This window comes from Bombus affinis, unplaced genomic scaffold (assembly GCF_024516045.1).
Source record: "Bombus affinis isolate iyBomAffi1 unplaced genomic scaffold, iyBomAffi1.2 ctg00000301.1, whole genome shotgun sequence".
In the NCBI taxonomy this organism is placed as follows: Eukaryota; Metazoa; Arthropoda; class Insecta; order Hymenoptera; family Apidae; genus Bombus; species Bombus affinis.
The window spans coordinates 16,009-36,603 of record NW_026108986.1 but is presented as its reverse complement, the minus strand read 5'-3'; the positions used below and the strand labels follow the sequence as shown (position 1 = coordinate 36,603).

Genomic DNA, 20,595 nt, shown 5'->3' with positions numbered 1-20,595 from the left:
AATGTCGAATGACTAACGCAACAGGGATTGGTTATAGGTTAGGCTATAGCTTTCGAGCGGGCGCAGCGATCGAGAGACGCGTAATGGTGTGTCACAAACCAACGGTTTGGCAGATGGGGACATTGAATTATTCGCACCAGCCCGAGGAGCCGGAAGTCTTTATGCTATTGCATACTGACAAATGTTTACAGTTTACCAATAGTTTCACATAAGTAGTACTATTTGCACATAGTAAAGTGCAATGTGATGTCAGAAATGGCTGACAAAATTAGGTAATAACACGAAATATATGCAAGACAATATAAGGTATATGTATAGCTTGGAAATTGTCATCTCTGCTCGCTCGCTCCGCCCGCTCGTAAAAATTTAGTCCAACCTCACATCCGATCAGACACGTTCGCAAATTTGAAATAAGTCGCCACCATAACGAATAATGAACGCAAGATGGATTGGTTTTTGGTTAGGCTATAGTTTTCGAGCGAGCGCAGCCAGCGAGGGACGCGTAAAGGTGTATCACAAACCAACGGTTAGGCATATACGGACATTGGAATATTCGCACCAGCCCGAGGAGCCAGAAGTCTTTATCGAATTGCCTACTGACAAATGTTTACAGTTTACCAATAGTTTCACATAAGTAGTACTATTTGCACATAGTAAAGTGCAATGTGATGTCAGAAATGGCTGACAAAATTAGGTAATAACACGAAATATATGCAAGGCAATATAAGGTATATGTATAGCTTGGAAATTGTGATCGTTGCTCGCTCGCTACGCTCGCTCGTAAAGATTTAGTCCAAGCTCACATCCGGTCCGACACGTTCGCAAATTTGAAATATGTCGCAGCCATATCGAATAATGAACGCAAGATGGATTGGTATTAGGTTAGGCTATAGTTTTCGAGCGAGCACGGCGAGCGAGGGACGCGGAAAGTTGTGTCACAATCCAACGGTATGGCACATGGGGACATTGAAATATTCGCACCAGCCCGAGGAGCCGGAAGTCTCTATCCTATTGCCCACTGACAAATGTATACAGTTTACCAGTAGTTTCACATAAATAGTACTATTTCCACATAGTACAGTGCAATGTGATGTCCGAAATGGCTGACAAAATTAGGTACTAACACGAAATATGTGCAAGGCAATATAAGGTATATGTATAGCTTGGAAATTGTGATCGCTGCTCGCTCGCTCCGCTCGCTCGTAAAAATCTAGACCAACCTCACAACCGATCCGACACGTTCGCAAATTTGAAATATGTCGCCACCATATCGAATAATGAACGCAAGATGGATTGGTTATAGGTTAGGCTATAGCTCTCGAGCGAGCGCAGCGATCGAGAGACGCGTAATGGTGTGTCACAATCCAACGGTTTGGCAGATGGGGACATTGAAATATTCGCACCAGCCCGAGGAGCCGGAAGTCTTTATGCTATTGCCTACTGACAAATGTTTACAGTTTACCAATAGTTTCACATAAATAGTACTATTTCCACATACTACAGAGCAATGTGATGTCCGAAATGGCTGACAAAATTAGGTAATAACACGAAATATATGCAACGCAATATAAGGTACATGTATAGCTTGGAAATTGTGATCGTTGCTCGCTCGCTCCGCTCGCTCGTAAAAATTTAGTCCAACCTCACATCCGATCAGACACGTTCCCAAATTTGAAATAAGTCGCCACTATATTGAATAATGAACGCAAGATGGATGTGTTTTAGGTTAGGCTTTAGTTTTCGAGCGAGCGCAGTGAGCGAGGGACGCGTAAAGGTGTATCACAAACCAACGGTTTGGCACATACGGACATTGAAATATTTGCACCAGCCCGAGGAGCCAGAAGTCTTTATCGAATTGCCTACTGACAAATGTTTACAATTTACCAATAGTTTCACATAAGTAGTACTATTTGCACATAGTAAAGTGCAATGTGATGTCAGAAATGCCTGACAAAATTAGGTACTAACACGAAATATGTGCAAGGCAATATAAGGTATATGTATAGCTTGGAAATTGTGATCGCTGCTCGCTCGCTCCGCTCGCTCGTAAAAATCTAGTCCAACCTCACAACCGATCCGACACGTTCGCAAATTTGAAATAAGTCGCCACGATGTCGAATGACTAACGCAACAGGGATTGGTTTTAGTTTAGGCTATAGTTTTCGAGCGAGCACTGCGAGCGAGCGACGCGGAAAGTTGTGTCACAATCCAACGGTTTGGCAGATGGGGACATTGAAATATTCGCACCAGCCCGAGGAGCCGGAAGTCTTTATCCTATTGTCTACTGACAAATGTTTATAGTTTACCAATAGTTTTACATAAGTAGTAATATTTGCACATAGTAAAGTGCAACGTGATGTCAGAAATGGCTGACAAAATTAGGTAATAACACGAAATATATGCAAGGCAATATAAGGTATATGTATAGCTTGGAAGTTGTGACCGTTGCTCGCTCGCTCCGCTCGCTCGTAAAAATTTAGTCCAAGCTCACATCCGATCAGACACGTTCGCAAGTTTGAAATATGTCGCCACCATATCGAATAATGAACGCAAGATGAATTGTTTTTAGGTTAGGCTAAAGTTTTCGAGCGTGCACGGCGAGCGAGGGACGCGGAAAGTTGTGTCACAATCCAACGGTTTGGCACATGGGTACATTGAAATATTCACACCAGCCCGAGGAGCCGGAAGTCTCTATCCTATTGGCTACTGACAAATGTTTACAGTTTACCAATAGTTTCACATAAATAGTACAATTTCCACATACTACAGAGCAATGTGATGTCCGAAATGGCTGACAAAATTAGGTACTAATACGAAATATGTGCAGGGCAATATAAGGTGTATGTATAGCTTGGAAATTGTGATCGCTGCTCGCTCGCTCCGCTCGCTCGTAAAAATCTAGTCCAACCTCACAACCGATCCGACACGTTCGCAAATTTGAAATATGTCGCCACCATATCGAATAATGAACGCAAGATGGATTGGTTATCGGTTAGGCTATAGCTTTCGAGCGAGCGCAGCGATCGAGAGACGCGTAATGGTGTGTCACAAACCAACGGTTTGGCAGATGGGGACATTGAAATATTCGCACCAGCCCGAGGAGCCAGAAGTCTTTATCGAATTGCCTACTGACAAATGTTTACAATTTACCAATAGTTTCACATAAGTAGTACTATTTGCACATAGTAAAGTGCAATGTGATGTCAGAAATGCCTGACAAAATTAGGTAATAACACGAAATATATGCAAGGCAATATAAGGTATATGTATAGCTTGGAAATTGTGATCGTTGCTCGCTCGCTCCGCTCGCTCGTAAAGATTTAGTCCAACCTCACATCCGATCCGACACGTTCGCAAATTTGAAATAAGTCGCCACTATATCGAATAATGAACGCAAGATGAATTGGTTTTAGGTTAGGCTATAATTTTCGAGCGAGCACGGCGAGCGAGGGACGCGGAAAGTTGTGTCACAATCCAACGGTATGGCACATGGGGCATTGAAATATTCACACCAGCCCGAGGAGCCGGAAGTCTCTATCCTATTGCCTACTGACAAATGTTTACAGTTTACCAATAGTTTCACATAAATAGTACAATTTCCACATACTACAGAGCAATGTGATGTCCGAAATGGCTGACAAAATTAGGTACTAACACGAAATATGTGCAAGGCAATATAAGGTATATGTATAGCTTGGAAATTGTGATCGCTGCTCGCTCGCTCCGCTCGCTCGTAAAAATCTAGTCCAACCTCACAACCGATCCGACACGTTCGCAAATTTGAAATATGTCGACACCATATCGAATAATGAACGCAAGATGGATTGGTTATAGGTTAGGCTTTAGTTTTCGAGCGAGCGCAGCGAGCGAGGGACGCGTAAAGGTGTATCACAAACCAACGGTTTGACACATACGGACATTGAAATATTCGCACCACCCCGAGGAGCCAGAAGTCTTTATCGAATTGCCTACTGACAAGTGTTTACAATTTACCAATAGTTTCACATAAGTAGTACTATTTGCACATAGTAATGTGCAATGTGATGTCAGAAATGCCTGACAAAATTAGGTAATAACACGAAATATATGCAAGGCAATATAAGGTATATGTATAACTTGGAAACTGTGATCGTTGCTCGCTCGCTCCGCTCTCTCATAACAATTTAGTCCAACCTCACATCCGATCCGACACGTTCCCAAATTTGAAATAAGTCGCCACCATATCGAATAATGAACGCAAGATGGATTGGTTTTAGGTTAGGCTATAGTTTTCGAGCGAGCGCAGCCAGCGAGGGACGCGTAAAGGTGTATCACAAACCAACGGTAGGGCACATACGGACATTGGAATATTCGCACCAGCCCGAGGAGCCAGAAGTCTCTATCCTATTGCCCACTGACAAATGTATACAGTTTACCAGTAGTTTCACATAAATAGTACTATTTCCACATAGTACAGTGCAATGCGATGTCCGAAATGGCTGACAAAATTAGGTACTAACACGAAATATGTGCAAGGCAATATAAGGTATATGTATAGCTTGGAAAGTGTGATCGCTGCTCGCTCGCTCCGCTCGCTCGTAAAAATCTAGACCAACCTCACAAACGATCCGACACGTTCGCAAATTTGAAATAAGTCGCCACTATATCGAATAATGAAAGCAAGATGAATTGGTTTTAGGTTAGGCTATAATTTTCGAGCGAGCACGGCGAGCGAGGGACGCGGAAAGTTGTGTCACAATCCAACGGTATGGCACATGGGGCATTGAAATATTCACACCAGCCCGAGGAGCCGGAAATCTCTATCCTATTGCCTACTGACAAATGTTTACAGTTTACCAATAGTTTCACATAAATAGTACAATTTCCACATACTACAGAGCAATGTGATGTCCGAAATGGCTGACAAAATTAGGTACCAACACGAAATATGTGCAAGGCAATATAAGGTATATGTATAGCTTGGAAATTGTGATCGCTGCTCGCTCGCTCCGCTCGCTCGTAAAAATTTAGTCCAACCTCACATCCTATCAGACACGTTAGCAAATGTGAAATAAGTCGCCACCATATTGAATAATGAACGCAAGATGGATTTGTTTTAGGTTAGGCTTTAGTTTTCGAGCGAGCGCAGCGAGCGAGGGACGCGTAAAGGTGTATCACAAACCAACGGTTTGGCACATACGGACATTGAAATATTCGCACCAGCCCGAGGAGCCAGAAGTCTTTATGCTATTGCCTACTGACAAATGTTTACAGTTTACCAATAGTTTCACATAAATAGTACTATTTGCACATAGTAAAGTGCAATGTGATTTCCGAAATAGCTGACAAACTTAGGTAATAACACGAAATATATGCAAGGTAATATAAGGTATATGTATAACTTGGAAATTGTGATCGTTGCTCGCTCGCTCCGCTCGCTCGTAAAAATTTAGTCCAACCTCACATCCGATCCGACACGTTCCCAAATTTGAAATATGTCGCCACCATATCGAATAATGAACTCTAGATGGATTGGTTTTAGGTGAGGCTATAGTTTTCGTGCGAGCACTGCGAGCGAGGGACGCGGAAAGTTGTGTCACAAACCAACGGTTTGGCACATAAGGACATTAAAATATTTGCACCAGCCCGAGGAGCCGGAAGTCTTTATCCTATTGTCTACTGACAAATGTTTATAGTTTACCAATAGTTTCACATAAATAGTACTATTTCCACATACTACAGAGCAATGTGATGTCCGAAATGGCTGACAAAATTAGGTAATAACACGAAATATATGCAACGCAATATAAGGTACATGTATAGCTTGGAAATTGTGATCGTTGCTCGCTCGCTCCGCTCGCTCGTAAAAATTTAGTCCAACCTCACATCCGATCAGACACGTTCCCAAATTTGAAATAAGTCGCCACTATATTGAATAATGAACGCAAGATGGATGTGTTTTAGGTTAGTCTTTAGTTTTCGAGCGGGCGCAGCGCGCGAGGGACGCGTGAAGGTGTATCACAAGCCAACGGTTTGGCACATACGGACATTGAAATATTCGCACCAGCCCGAGGAGCCAGAAGTCTTTATCGAATTGCCTACTGACAAATGTTTACAATTTACCAATAGTTTCACATAAGTAGTACTATTTGCACATAGTAAAGTGCAATGTGATGTCAGAAATGCCTGACAAAATTAGGTACAAACACGAAATATGTGCAAGGCAATATAAGGTATATGTATAGCTTGGAAATTGTGATCGCTGCTCGCTCGCTCCGCTCGCTCGTAAAAATCTAGTCCAACCTCACAACCGATCCGACACGTTCGCAAATTTGAAATAAGTCGCCACAATGTCGAATGACTAACGCAACAGGGATTGGTTTTAGTTTAGGCGATAGTTTTCGAGCGAGCACTGCGAGCGAGGGACGCGGAAAGTTGTGTCACAATCCAACGGTTTGGCACATGGGTACATTGAAATATTCGCACCAGCCCGAGGAGCCGGAAGTCTCTATCCTATTGCCTACTGACAAATGCTTACAGTTTACCAATAGTTTCACATAAATAGTACTATTTCCACATAGTACAGTGCAATGTGATGTCCGAAATGGCTGACAGAATTAGGTACTAACACGAAATATGTGCAAGGCAATATAAGGTATATGTATAGCTTGGAAATTGTGATCGCTGCTCGCTCGCTCCGCTCGCTCGTAAAAATCTAGTCCAACCTCACAACCGATCCGACACGTTCGCAAATTTGAAATATGTCGACACCATATCGAATAATGAACGCAAGATGGATTGGTTATAGGTTAGGCTTTAGTTTTCGAGCGAGCGCAGCGAGCGAGGGACGCGTAAAGGTGTATCACAAACCAACGGTTTGACACATACGGACATTGAAATATTCGCACCACCCCGAGGAGCCAGAAGTCTTTATCGAATTGCCTACTGACAAGTGTTTACAATTTACCAATAGTTTCACATAAGTAGTACTATTTGCACATAGTAATGTGCAATGTGATATCAGAAATGCCTGACAAAATTAGGTAATAACACGAAATATATGCAAGGCAATATAAGGTATATGTATAACTTGGAAACTGTGATCGTTGCTCGCTCGCTCCGCTCTCTCATAACAATTTAGTCCAACCTCACATCCGATCCGACACGTTCCCAAATTTGAAATAAGTCGCCACCATATCGAATAATGAACGCAAGATGGATTGGTTTTAGGTTAGGCTATAGTTTTCGAGCGAGCGCAGCCAGCGAGGGACGCGTAAAGGTGTATCACAAACCAACGGTTAGGCACATACGGACATTGGAATATTCGCACCAGCCCGAGGAGCCAGAAGTCTCTATCCTATTGCCCACTGACAAATGTATACAGTTTACCAGTAGTTTCACATAAATAGTACTATTTCCACATAGTACAGTGCAATGCGATGTCCGAAATGGCTGACAAAATTAGGTACTAACACGAAATATGTGCAAGGCAATATAAGGTATATGTATAGCTTGGAAATTGTGATCGCTGCTCGCTCGCTCCGCTCGCTCGTAAAAATCTAGACCAACCTCACAAACGATCCGACACGTTCGCAAATTTGAAATAAGTCGCCACTATATCGAATAATGAACGCAAGATGAATTGGTTTTAGGTTAGGCTATAATTTTCGAGCGAGCACGGCGAGCGAGGGACGCGGAAAGTTGTGTCACAATCCAACGGTATGGCACATGGGGCATTGAAATATTCACACCAGCCCGAGGAGCCGGAAGTCTCTATCCTATTGCCTACTGACAAATGTTTACAGTTTACCAATAGTTTCACATAAATAGTACAATTTCCACATACTACAGAGCAATGTGATGTCCGAAATGGCTGACAAAATTAGGTACTAACACGAAATATGTGCAAGGCAATATAAGGTATATGTATAGCTTGGAAATTGTGATCGCTGCTCGCTCGCTCCGCTCGCTCGTAAAAATCTAGTCCAACCTCACAACCGATCCGACACGTTCGCAAATTTGAAATAAGTCGCCACAATGTCGAATGACTAACGCAACAGGGATTGGTTTTAGTTTAGGCTATAGTTTTCGAGCGAGCACTGCGAGCGAGGGACGCGGAAAGTTGTGTCACAATCCAACGGTTTGGCAGATGGTGACATTGAAACTTTCGCACCAGCCCGAGGAGCCGGAAGTCTTTATCCTATTGTCTACTGACAAATGTTTATAGTTTACCAATAGTTTTACATAAGTAGTACTATTTGCACATAGTAAAGTGCAACGTGATGTCAGAAATGGCTGACAAAATTAGGTACTAACACGAAATATGTGCAAGGCAATATAAGGTATATGTATAGCTTGGAAATTGTGATCGCTGCTCGCTCGCTCCGCTCGCTCGTAAAAATCTAGTCCAACCTCACAACCGATCCGACAGGTTCGCAAATTTGAAATATGTCGCCACCATATCGAATAATGAACGCAAGGTGGATTGGTGATAGGTTAGGCTTTAGTTTTCGAGCGAGCGCAGCGAGCGAGGGACGCGTAAAGGTGTATCACAAACCAACGGTTTGGCACATACGGACATTGAAATATTCGCACCACTCCGAGGAGCCAGAAGTCTTTATCGAATTGCCTACTGACAAGTGTTTACAATTTACCAATAGTTTCACATAAGTAGTACTATTTGCACATAGTAAAGTGCAATGTGATGTCAGAAATGCCTGACAAAATTAGGTAATAACACGAAATATATGCAAGGCAATATAAGGTATATGTATAGCTTGGAAGTTGTGATCGTTGCTCGCTCGCTCCGCTCGCTCGTAAAGATTTAGTCCAACCTCACATCCGATCCGACACGTTCGCAAATTTGAAATTAGTCGCCACCATATCGAATAATGAACGCAAGATGAATTGGTTTTAGGTTAGGCTAAAGTTTTCGAGCGTGCACGGCGAGCGAGGGACGCGGAAAGTTGTGTCACAATCCAACGGTTTGGCACATGGGTACATTGAAATATTCGCACCAGCCCGAGGAGCCGGAAGTCTTTATCCTATTGCCTACTGACAAATGTTTACAGTTTACCAATAGTTTCACATAAATAGTACTATTTCCACATAGTACAGTGCAATGTGATGTCCGAAATGGCTGACAAAATTAGGTACTAACACGAAATATGTGCAAGGCAATATAAGGTATATGTATAGCTTGGAAATTGTGATCGCTACTCGCTCGCTCCGCTCGCTCGTAAAAATCTAGTCCAACCTCACAACCGATCCGACACGTTTGCAAATTTGAAATATGTCGCCACCATATCGAATAATGAACGCAAGATGGATTGGTTATAGGTTAGGCTTTAGTTTTCGAGCGAGCCCAGCGAGCGAGGGACGCGTAAAGGTGTATCACAAATCAACTGTTTGGCACATACGGACATTGAAATATTCGCAACACCCCGAGGAGCCAGAAGTCTTTATAGAATTGCCTACTGACAAATGTTTACAATTTACCAATAGTTTCACATAAGTAGTACCATTTGCACATAGTAAAGTGCAATGTGATGTCAGAAATGCCTGACAAAATTAGGTAATAACACGAAATATATGCAAGGCAATATAAGGTATATTTATAGCTTGGAAATTGTGATCGTTGCTCGCTCGCTCCGCTCGCACGTAAAGATTTAGTCCTACCTCACATCCGATCCGACACGTTCGCAAATTTTAAATAAGTCGCCACTATATTGAATAATGAACGCAAGATGGATGTGTTTTAGGTTAGTCTTTAGTTTTCGAGCGGGCGCAGCGCGCGAGGGACGCGTGAAGGTGTATCACAAACCAACGGTTTGGCACATACGGACATTGAAATATTCGCACCAGCCCGAGGAGCCAGAAGTCTTTATCGAATTGCCTACTGACAAATGTTTACAATTTACCAATAGTTTCACATAAGTAGTACTATTTGCACATAGTAAAGTGCAATGTGATGTCAGAAATGCCTGACAAAATTAGGTACTAACACGAAATATGTGCAAGGCAATATAAGGTATATGTATAGCTTGGAAATTGTGATCGCTGCTCGCTCGCTCCGCTCGCTCGTAAAAATCTAGTCCAACCTCACAACCGATCCGACACGTTCGCAAATTTGAAATAAGTCGCCACGATATCGAATAATGAACGCAAGATGAATTTGTTTTAGGTTAGGCTAAAGTTTTCGAGCGCGCACGGCGAGCGATGGACGCGGAAAGTTGTGTCACAATCCAACGGTTTGGCACATGGGTACATTGAAATATTCGCACCAGCCCGAGGAGCCGCAAGTCTCTATCCTATTGCCTACTGACAAATGTTTACAGTTTACCAATAGTTTCACATAAATAGTACAATTTCCACATACTACAGAGCAATGTGATGTCCGAAATGGCTGACAAAATTAGGTACTAACACGAAATATGTGCAAGGCAATATAAGGTATATGTATAACTTGGAAATTGTGATCGTTGCTCGCTCGCTCCGCTCGCTCGTAAAGATTTAGTCCAACCTCACATCCGATCAGACACGTTCCCAAATTTGAAATAAGTCGCCACTATATCGAATAATGAACGCAAGATGAATTTGTTTTAGGTTAGGCTAAAGTTTTCGAGCGCGCACGGCGAGCGATGGACGCGGAAAGTTGTGTCACAATCCAACGGTTTGGCACATGGGTACATTGATATATTCGCACCAGCCCGAGGAGCCGGAAGTCTCTATCCTATTGCCTACTGACAAATGCTTACAGTTTACCAATAGTTTCACATAAATAGTACTATTTCCTCATAGTACAGTGCAATGTGATGTCCGAAATGGCTGACAGAATTAGGTACTAACACGAAATATGTGCAAGGCAATATAAGGTATATGTATAGCTTGGAAATTGTGATCGCTGCTCGCTCGCTCCGCTCGCTCGTAAAAATCTAGTCCAACCTCACAACCGATCCGACACGTTCGCAAATTTGAAATATGTCGCCACCATATCGAATAATGAACGCAAGATTTATTGGTTATAGGTTAGGCTTTAGTTTTCGAGCGAGCGCAGCGAGCGAGGGACGCGTAAAGGTGTATCACAAACCAACGGTTTGGCATATACGGACATTGAAATATTCGCACCACCCCGAGGAGCCAGAAGTCTTTATCGAATTGCCTACTGACAAGTGTTTACAATTTACCAATAGTTTCACATAAGTAGTACTATTTGCACATAGTAAAGTGCAATGTGATGTCAGAAATGCCTGACAAAATTAGGTAATAACACGAAATATATGCAAGGCAATATAAGGTATATGTATAGCTTGGAAATTGTGATCGTTGCTCGCTCGCTCCGCTCGCTTGTAATGATTTAGTCCAACCTCACATCCGATCCGACACGTTCGCAAATTTGAAATAAGTCGCCACCATATCGAATAATGAACGCAAGATGAATTGGTTTTAGGTTAGGCTAAAGTTTTCGAGCGTGCACGGCGAGCGAGGGACGCGGAAAGTTGTGTCACAATCCAACGGTTTGGCACATGGGTACATTGAAATATTCGCACCAGCCCGAGGAGCCGGAAGTCTTTATCCTATTGCCTACTGACAAATGTTTACAGTTTACCAATAGTTTCACATAAATAGTACTATTTCCACATAGTACAGTGCAATGTGATGTCCGAAATGGCTGACAAAATTAGGTACTAACACGAAATATGTGCAAGGCAATATAAGGTATATGTATAGCTTGGAAATTGTGATCGCTACTCGCTCGCTCCGCTCGCTCGTAAAAATCTAGTCCAACCTCACAACCGATCCGACACGTTCGCAAATTTGAAATATGTCGCCACCATATCGAATAATGAGCGCAAGATGGATTGGTTATAGGTTAGGCTTTAGTTTTCGAGCGAGCCCAGCGAGCGAGGGACGCGTAAAGGTGTATCACAAACCAACGGTTTGGTACATACGGACATTGAAATATTCGCACCACCCCGAGGAGCCAGAAGTCTTTATCGAATTGCCTACTGACAAATGTTTACAATTTACCAATAGTTTCACATAAGTAGTACTATTTGCACATAGTAAAGTGCAATGTGATGTCAGAAATGCCTGACAAAATTAGGTAATAACACGAAATATATGCAAGGCAATATAAGGTATATGTATAGCTTGGAAATTGTGATCGTTGCTCGCTCGCTCCGCTCGCACGTAAAGATTTAGTCCTACCTCACATCCGATCCGACACGTTCGCAAATTTTAAATAAGTCGCCACTATATCGAATAATGAACGCAAGATGAATTGGTTTTTGGTTAGGCTATAATTTTCGAGCGAGCACGGCGAGCGAGGGACGCGGAAAGTTGTGTCACAATCCAACGGTATGGCACATTGGGCATTGAAATATTCACACCAGCCCGAGGAGCCGCAAGTCTCTATCCTATTGCCTACTGACAAATGTTTACAGTTTACCAATAGTTTCACATAAATAGTACAATTTCCACATACTACAGAGCAATGTGATGTCCGAAATGGCTGACAAAATTAGGTACTAACACGAAATATGTGCAAGGCAATATAAGGTATATGTATAGCTTGAAAATTGTGATCGCTGCTCGCTCGCTCCGCTCGCTCGTAAAAATTTAGTCCAAACTCACATCCTATCAGACACGTTAGCAAATGTGAAATAAGTCGCCACCATATTGAATAATGAACGCAAGATGGATTTGTTTTAGGTTAGGCTTCAGTTTTCGAGCGAGCGCAGCGAGCGAGGGACGCGTAAAGGTGTATCACAAACCAACGGTTTGGCACATACGGACATTGAAATATTCGCACCAGCCCGAGGAGGCAGAAGTCTTTATGCTATTGCCTACTGACAAATGTTTACAGTTTACCAATAGTTTCACATAAATAGTACTATTTGCACATAGTAAAGTGCAATGTGATTTCCGAAATAGCTGACAAAATTAGGTAATAACACGAAATATATGCAAGGTAATACAAGGTATATGTATAACTTGGAAATTGTGATCGTTGCTCGCTCGCTCCGCTCGCTCGTAAAGATTTAGTCCAACCTCACATCCGATCAGACACGTTCCCAAATTTGAAATAAGTCGCCACTATATCGAATAATGAACGCAAGATGAATTTGTTTTAGGTTAGGCTAAAGTTTTCGAGCGCGCACGGCGAGCGATGGACGCGGAAAGTTGTGTCACAATCCAACGGTTTGGCACATGGGTACATTGATATATTCGCACCAGCCCGAGGAGCCGGAAGTCTCTATCCTATTGCCTACTGACAATTGCTTACAGTTTACCAATAGTTTCACATAAATAGTACTATTTCCTCATAGTACAGTGCAATGTGATGTCCGAAATGGCTGACAGAATTAGGTACTAACACGAAATATGTGCAAGGCAATATAAGGTATATGTATAGCTTGGAAATTGTGATCGCTGCTCGCTCGCTCCGCTCGCTCGTAAAAATCTAGTCCAACCTCACAACCGATCCGACACGTTCGCAAATTTGAAATATGTCGCCACCATATCGAATAATGAACGCAAGATTTATTGGTTATAGGTTAGGCTTTAGTTTTCGAGCGAGCGCAGCGAGCGAGGGACGCGTAAAGGTGTATCACAAACCAACGGTTTGGCACATACGGACATTGAAATATTCGCACCACCCCGAGGAGCCAGAAGTCTTTATCGAATTGCCTACTGACAAGTGTTTACAATTTACCAATAGGTTCACATAAGTAGTACTATTTGCACATAGTAAAGTGCAATGTGATGTCAGAAATGCCTGACAAAATTAGGTAATAACACGAAATATATGCAAGGCAATATAAGGTATATGTATAGCTTGGAAATTGTGAACGTTGCTCGCTCGCTCCGCTCGCTTGTAATGATTTAGTCCAACCTCACATCCGATCCGACACGTTCGCAAATTTGAAATAAGTCGCCACCATATCGAATAATGAACGCAAGATGAATTGGTTTTAGGTTAGGCTAAAGTTTTCGAGCGTGCACGGCGAGCGAGGGACGCGGAAAGTTGTGTCACAATCCAACGGTTTGGCACATGGGTACATTGAAATATTCGCACCAGCCCGAGGAGCCGGAAGTCTTTATCCTATTGCCTACTGACAAATGTTTACAGTTTACCAATAGTTTCACATAAATAGTACTATTTCCACATACTACAGAGCAATGTGATGTCCGAAATGGCTGACAAAATTAGGTAATAACACGAAATATATGCAACGCAATATAAGGTACATGTATAGCTTGGAAATTGTGATCGTTGCTCACTCGCTCCGCTCGCTCGTAAAAATTTAGTCCAACCTCACATCCGATCAGACACGTTCCCAAATTTGAAATAAGTCGCCACTATATTGAATAATGAACGCAAGATGGATGTGTTTTAGGTTAGTTTTTAGTTTTCGAGCGGGCGCAGCGCGCGAGGGACGCGTGAAGGTGTATCACAAACCAACGCTTTGGCACATACGGACATTGAAATATTCGCACCAGCCCGAGGAGCCAGAAGTCTTTATCGAATTGCCTACTGACAAATGTTTACAGTTTACCAATAGTTTCACATAAGTAGTACTATTTGCACATAGTAAAGTGCAATGTGATGTCAGAAATGGATGACAAAATTAGGTAATAACACGAAATATATGCATGGCTATATAAGGTGTATGTATAGCTTGGAAATTGTGATCGCTGCTCGCTCGTAAAAATCTAGTCCAACCTCACAACCGATCCGACACGTTCGCAAATTTGAAATATGTCGCCACCATATCGAATAATGAACGCAATATGGATTGGTTATAGGTTAGGCTTTAGTTTTCGAGCGAGCGCAGCGAGCGAGGGACGCGTAAAGGTGTATCACAAACCAACGGTTTGGCACATACTTACATTGAAATATTCGCACCACCCCGAGGAACCAGAAGTCTTTATCGAATTGCCTACTGACAAGTGTTTACAATTTACCAATAGTTTCACATAAGTAGTACTATTTGCACATAGTAAAGTGCAATGTGATGTCAGAAATGCCTGACAAAATTAGGTAATAACACGAAATATATGCAAGGCAATATAAGGTATATGCATAGCTTGGAAATTGTGATCGTTGCTCGCTCGCACCGCTCGCTCGTAAAGATTTAGTCCAACCTCACATCCGATCCGACACGTTCGCAAATTTGAAATAAGTCGCCACTATATCGAATAATGAACGCAAGATGAATTGGTTTTAGGTTAGGCTATAATTTTCGAGCGAGCACGGCGAGCGAGGGACGCGGAAAGTTGTGTCACAATCCAACGGCATGGCACATGGGGCATTGAAATATTCACACCAGCCCGAGGAGCCGGAAGTCTCTATCCTATTGCCTACTGACAAATGTTTACAGTTTACCAATAGTTTCACATAAATAGTTCAATTTCCACATACTACAGAGCAATGTGATGTCCGAAATGGCTGACAAAATTAGGTACAAACACGAAATATGTGTAAGGAAATATAAGGTATATGTATAGCTTGGAAATTGTGATCGCTGCTCGCTCGCTCCGCTCGCTCGTAAAAATTTAGTCCAAACTCACATCCTATCAGACACGTTAGCAAATGTGAAATAAGTCGCCACCATATTGAATAATGAACGCAAGATGGATTTGTTTTTGGTTAGGCTTTAGTTTTCGAGCGAGCGCAGCGAGCGAGGGCGCGTAAAGGTGTATCACAAACCAACGGTTTGGCACATACGGACATTGAAATATTCGCACCAGCCCGAGGACCCAGAAGTCTTTATCGAATTGCCTACTGACAAGTGTTTACAATTTACCAATAGTTTCACATAAGTAGTACTATTTGCACATAGTAAAGTGCAATGTGATGTCAGAAATGCCTGACAAAATTAGGTAATAACACGAAATATATGCAAGGCAATATAAGGTATATGCATAGCTTGGAAATTGTGATCGTTGCTCGCTCGCACCGCTCGCTCGTAAAGATTTAGTCCAACCTCACATCCGATCCGACACGTTCGCAAATTTGAAATAAGTCGCCACTATATCGAATAATGAACGCAAGATGAATTGGTTTTAGGTTAGGCTATAATTTTCGAGCGAGCACGGCGAGCGAGGGACGCGGAAAGTTGTGTCACAATCCAACGGCATGGCACATGGGGCATTGAAATATTCACACCAGCCCGAGGAGCCGGAAGTCTCTATCCTATTGCCTACTGACAAATGTTTACAGTTTACCAATAGTTTCACATAAATAGTTCAATTTCCACATACTACAGAGCAATGTGATGTCCGAAATGGCTGACAAAATTAGGTACAAACACGAAATATGTGTAAGGAAATATAAGGTATATGTATAGCTTGGAAATTGTGATCGCTGCTCGCTCGCTCCGCTCGCTCGTAAAAATTTAGTCCAAACTCACATCCTATCAGACACGTTAGCAAATGTGAAATAAGTCGCCACCATATTGAATAATGAACGCAAGATGGATTTGTTTTTGGTTAGGCTTTAGTTTTCGAGCGAGCGCAGCGAGCGAGGGCGCGTAAAGGTGTATCACAAACCAACGGTTTGGCACATACGGACATTGAAATATTCGCACCAGCCCGAGGACCCAGAAGTCTTTATCGAATTGCCTACTGACAAATGTTTACAATTTACCAATAGTTTCACATAAGTAGTACTATTTGCACATAGTAAAGTGCAATGTGATTTCCGAAATAGCTGACAAAATTAGGTAATAACACGAAATATATGCAAGGTAATATAAGGTATATGTATAACTTGGAAATTGTGATCGTTGCTCGCTCGCTCCGCTCGCTCGTAAAGATTTAGTCCAACCTCACATCCGATCAGACACGTTCCCAAATTTGAAATAAGTCGCCACTATATCGAATAATGAACGCAAGATGAATTTGTTTTAGGTTAGGCTAAAGTTTTCGAGCGCGCACGGCGAGCGATGGACGCGGAAAGTTGTGTCACAATCCAACGGTTTGGCACATGGGTACATTGATATATTCGCACCAGCCCGAGGAGCCGGAAGTCTCTATCCTATTGCCTACTGACAAATGCTTACAGTTTACCAATAGTTTCACATAAATAGTACTATTTCCTCATAGTACAGTGCAATGTGATGTCCGAAATGGCTGACAGAATTAGGTACTAACACGAAATATGTGCAAGGCAATATAAGGTATATGTATAGCTTGGAAATTGTGATCGCTGCTCGCTCGCTCCGCTCGCTCGTAAAAATCTAGTCCAACCTCACAACCGATCCGACACGTTCGCAAATTTGAAATATGTCGCCACCAGATCGAATAATGAACGCAAGATTTATTGGTTATAGGTTAGGCTTTAGTTTTCGAGCGAGCGCAGCGAGCGAGGGACGCGTAAAGGTGTATCACAAACCAACGGTTTGGCACATACGGACATTGAAATATTCGCACCACCCCGAGGAGCCAGAAGTCTTTATCGAATTGCCTACTGACAAGTGTTTACAATTTACCAATACGTTCACATAAGTAGTACTATTTGCACATAGTAAAGTGCAATGTGATGTCAGAAATGCCTGACAAAATTAGGTAATAACACGAAATATATGCAAGGCAATATAAGGTATATGTATAGCTTGGAAATTGTGAACGTTGCTCGCTCGCTCCGCTCGCTTGTAATGATTTAGTCCAACCTCACATCCGATCCGACACGTTCGCAAATTTGAAATAAGTCGCCACCATATCGAATAATGAACGCAAGATGAATTGGTTTTAGGTTAGGCTAAAGTTTTCGAGCGTGCACGGCGAGCGAGGGACGCGGAAAGTTGTGTCACAATCCAACGGTTTGGCACATGGGTACATTGAAATATTCGCACCAGCCCGAGGAGCCGGAAGTCTCTATCCTATTGCCTACTGACAAATGTTTACAGTTTACCAATAGTTTCACATAAATAGTTCAATTTCCACATACTACAGAGCAATGTGATGTCCGAAATGGCTGACAAAATTAGGTACAAACACGAAATATGTGTAAGGAAATATAAGGTATATGTATAGCTTGGAAATTGTGATCGCTGCTCGCTCGCTCCGCTCGCTCGTAAAAATTTAGTCCAAACTCACATCCTATCAGACACGTTAGCAAATGTGAAATAAGTCGCCACCATATTGAATAATGAACGCAAGATGGATTTGTTTTAGGTTAGGCTTTAGTTTTCGAGCGAGCGCAGCGAGCGAGGGCGCGTAAAGGTGTATCACAAACCAACGGTTTGGCACATACGGACATTGAAATATTCGCACCAGCCCGAGGAGCCAGAAGTCTTTATCGAATTGCCTACTGACAAATGTTTACAATTTACCAATAGTTTCACAAAAGTAGTACTATTTGCACATAGTAAAGTGCAATGTGATTTCCGAAATAGCTGACAAAATTAGGTAATAACACGAAATATATGCAAGGTAATATAAGGTATATGTATAACTTGGAAATTGTGATCGTTGCTCGCTCGCTCCGCTCGCTCGTAAAGATTTAGTCCAACCTCACATCCGATCAGACACGTTCCCAAATTTGAAATAAGTCGCCACTATATCGAATAATGAACGCAAGATGAATTTGTTTTAGGTTAGGCTAAAGTTTTCGAGCGCGCACGGCGAGCGATGGACGCGGAAAGTTGTGTCACAATCCAACGGTTTGGCACATGGGTACATTGATATATTCGCACCAGCCCGAGGAGCCGGAAGTCTCTATCCTATTGCCTACTGACAAATGCTTACAGTTTACCAATAGTTTCACATAAATAGTACTATTTCCTCATAGTACAGTGCAATGTGATGTCCGAAATGGCTGACAGAATTAGGTACTAACACGAAATATGTGCAAGGCAATATAAGGTATATGTATAGCTTGGAAATTGTGATCGCTGCTCGCTCGCTCCGCTCGCTCGTAAAAATCTAGTCCAACCTCACAACCGATCCGACACGTTCGCAAATTTGAAATATGTCGCCACCATATCGAATAATGAACGCAAGATTTATTGGTTATAGGTTAGGCTTTAGTTTTCGAGCGAGCGCAGCGAGCGAGGGACGCGTAAAGGTGTATCACAAACCAACGGTTTGGCACATACGGACATTGAAATATTCGCACCACCCCGAGGAGCCAGAAGTCTTTATCGAATTGCCTACTGACAAGTGTTTACAATTTACCAATACGTTCACATAAGTAGTACTATTTGCACATAGTAAAGTGCAATGTGATGTCAGAAATGCCTGACAAAATTAGGTAATAACACGAAATATATGCAAGGCAATATAAGGTATATGTATAGCTTGGAAATTGTGAACGTTGCTCGCTCGCTCCGCTCGCTTGTAATGATTTAGTCCAACCTCACATCCGATCCGACACGTTCCCAAATTTGAAATAAGTCGCCTCAATGTCGAATGACTAACGCAACAGGGATTGGTTATAGGTTAGGCTATAGCTTTCGAGCGAGCGCAGCGATCGAGAGACGCGTAATGGTGTGTCACAAACCAACGGTTTGGCAGATGGGGACATTGAAATATTCGCACCAGCCCGAGGAGCCGGAAGTCTTTATGCTATTGCCTACTGACAAATGTTTACAGTTTACCAATAGTTTCACATAAGTAGTACTATTTGCACATAGTAAAGTGCAATGTGATGTCAGAAATGGCTGACAAAATTAGGTAATAACACGAAATATATGCAAGGCAATATAAGGTATATGTATAGCTTGGAAATTGTGATCGATGCTCGCTCGCTCCGCTCGCTCGTAAAAATCTAGTCCAACCTCACAACCGATCCGACACGTTCGCAAATTTGAAATATGTCGCCACCATATCGAATAATGAACGCAAGATGGATTGGTTATAGGTTAGGCTTTAGTTTTCGAGCGAGCGCAGCGAGCGAGGGACGCGTAAAGGTGTATCACAAACCAACGGTTTGGCACATACGGACATTGAAATATTCGCACCAGCCCGAGGAGCCAGAAGTCTTTATCGAATTGCCTACTGACAAATGTTTACAGTTTACCAATAGTTTCACATAAGTAGTACTATTTGCACATAGTAAAGTGCAATGTGATGTCAGAAATGGATGACAAAATTAGGTAATAACACGAAATATATGCAAGGCTATATAAGGTATATGTATAGCTTGGAAATTGTGATCGTTGGTCGCTCGCTCCGCTCGCTCGTAAAGATTTAGTCCAATCTCACATCCGATCCGACACGTTCGCAAATTTGAAATAAGTCGCCACCATATCGAGTAATGAACGCAAGATGGATTGGTTTTAGGTTAGGCTATAGTTTTCGAGCGGGCGCAGCCAGCGAGTGACGCGTAAAGGTGTATCACAAACCAACGGTTTGGCAGATGGGGACATTGAAATATTCGCACCAGCCCGAGGAGCCGGAAGTCTTTATCCTATTGTCTACTGACAAATGTTTATAGTTTACCAATAGTTTCACATAAGTAGTACTATTTGCACATAGTAAAGTGCAATGTGATGTCAGAAATGCCTGACAAAATTAGGTAATAACACGAAATATATGCAAGGCAATATAAGGTATATGTATAGCTTGGAAATTGTGATCGCTGCTCGCTCGCTCCGCTCGCTCGTA

General features: G+C 42.4%; 1 long non-coding RNA gene across 2 annotated transcripts in view; it reads left to right on the top strand.

Annotated features, from left to right (window-relative positions):
• LOC126927899 (uncharacterized) overlaps positions 1-5,835 on the top strand; it is a 52,155-nt gene extending 46,320 nt beyond the window's left edge. The window contains exon 3 of one of the 2 annotated variants that reach the window (XR_007716024.1): positions 5,791-5,835. This is a non-coding gene — a long non-coding RNA (uncharacterized LOC126927899). Of the gene's footprint in view, positions 1-1,572; positions 1,618-5,790 lie in introns of those variants that run through there. The other variant, XR_007716025.1, reaches the window with a different exon arrangement.
• Positions 5,836-20,595: the final 14,760 nt, after the last annotated feature.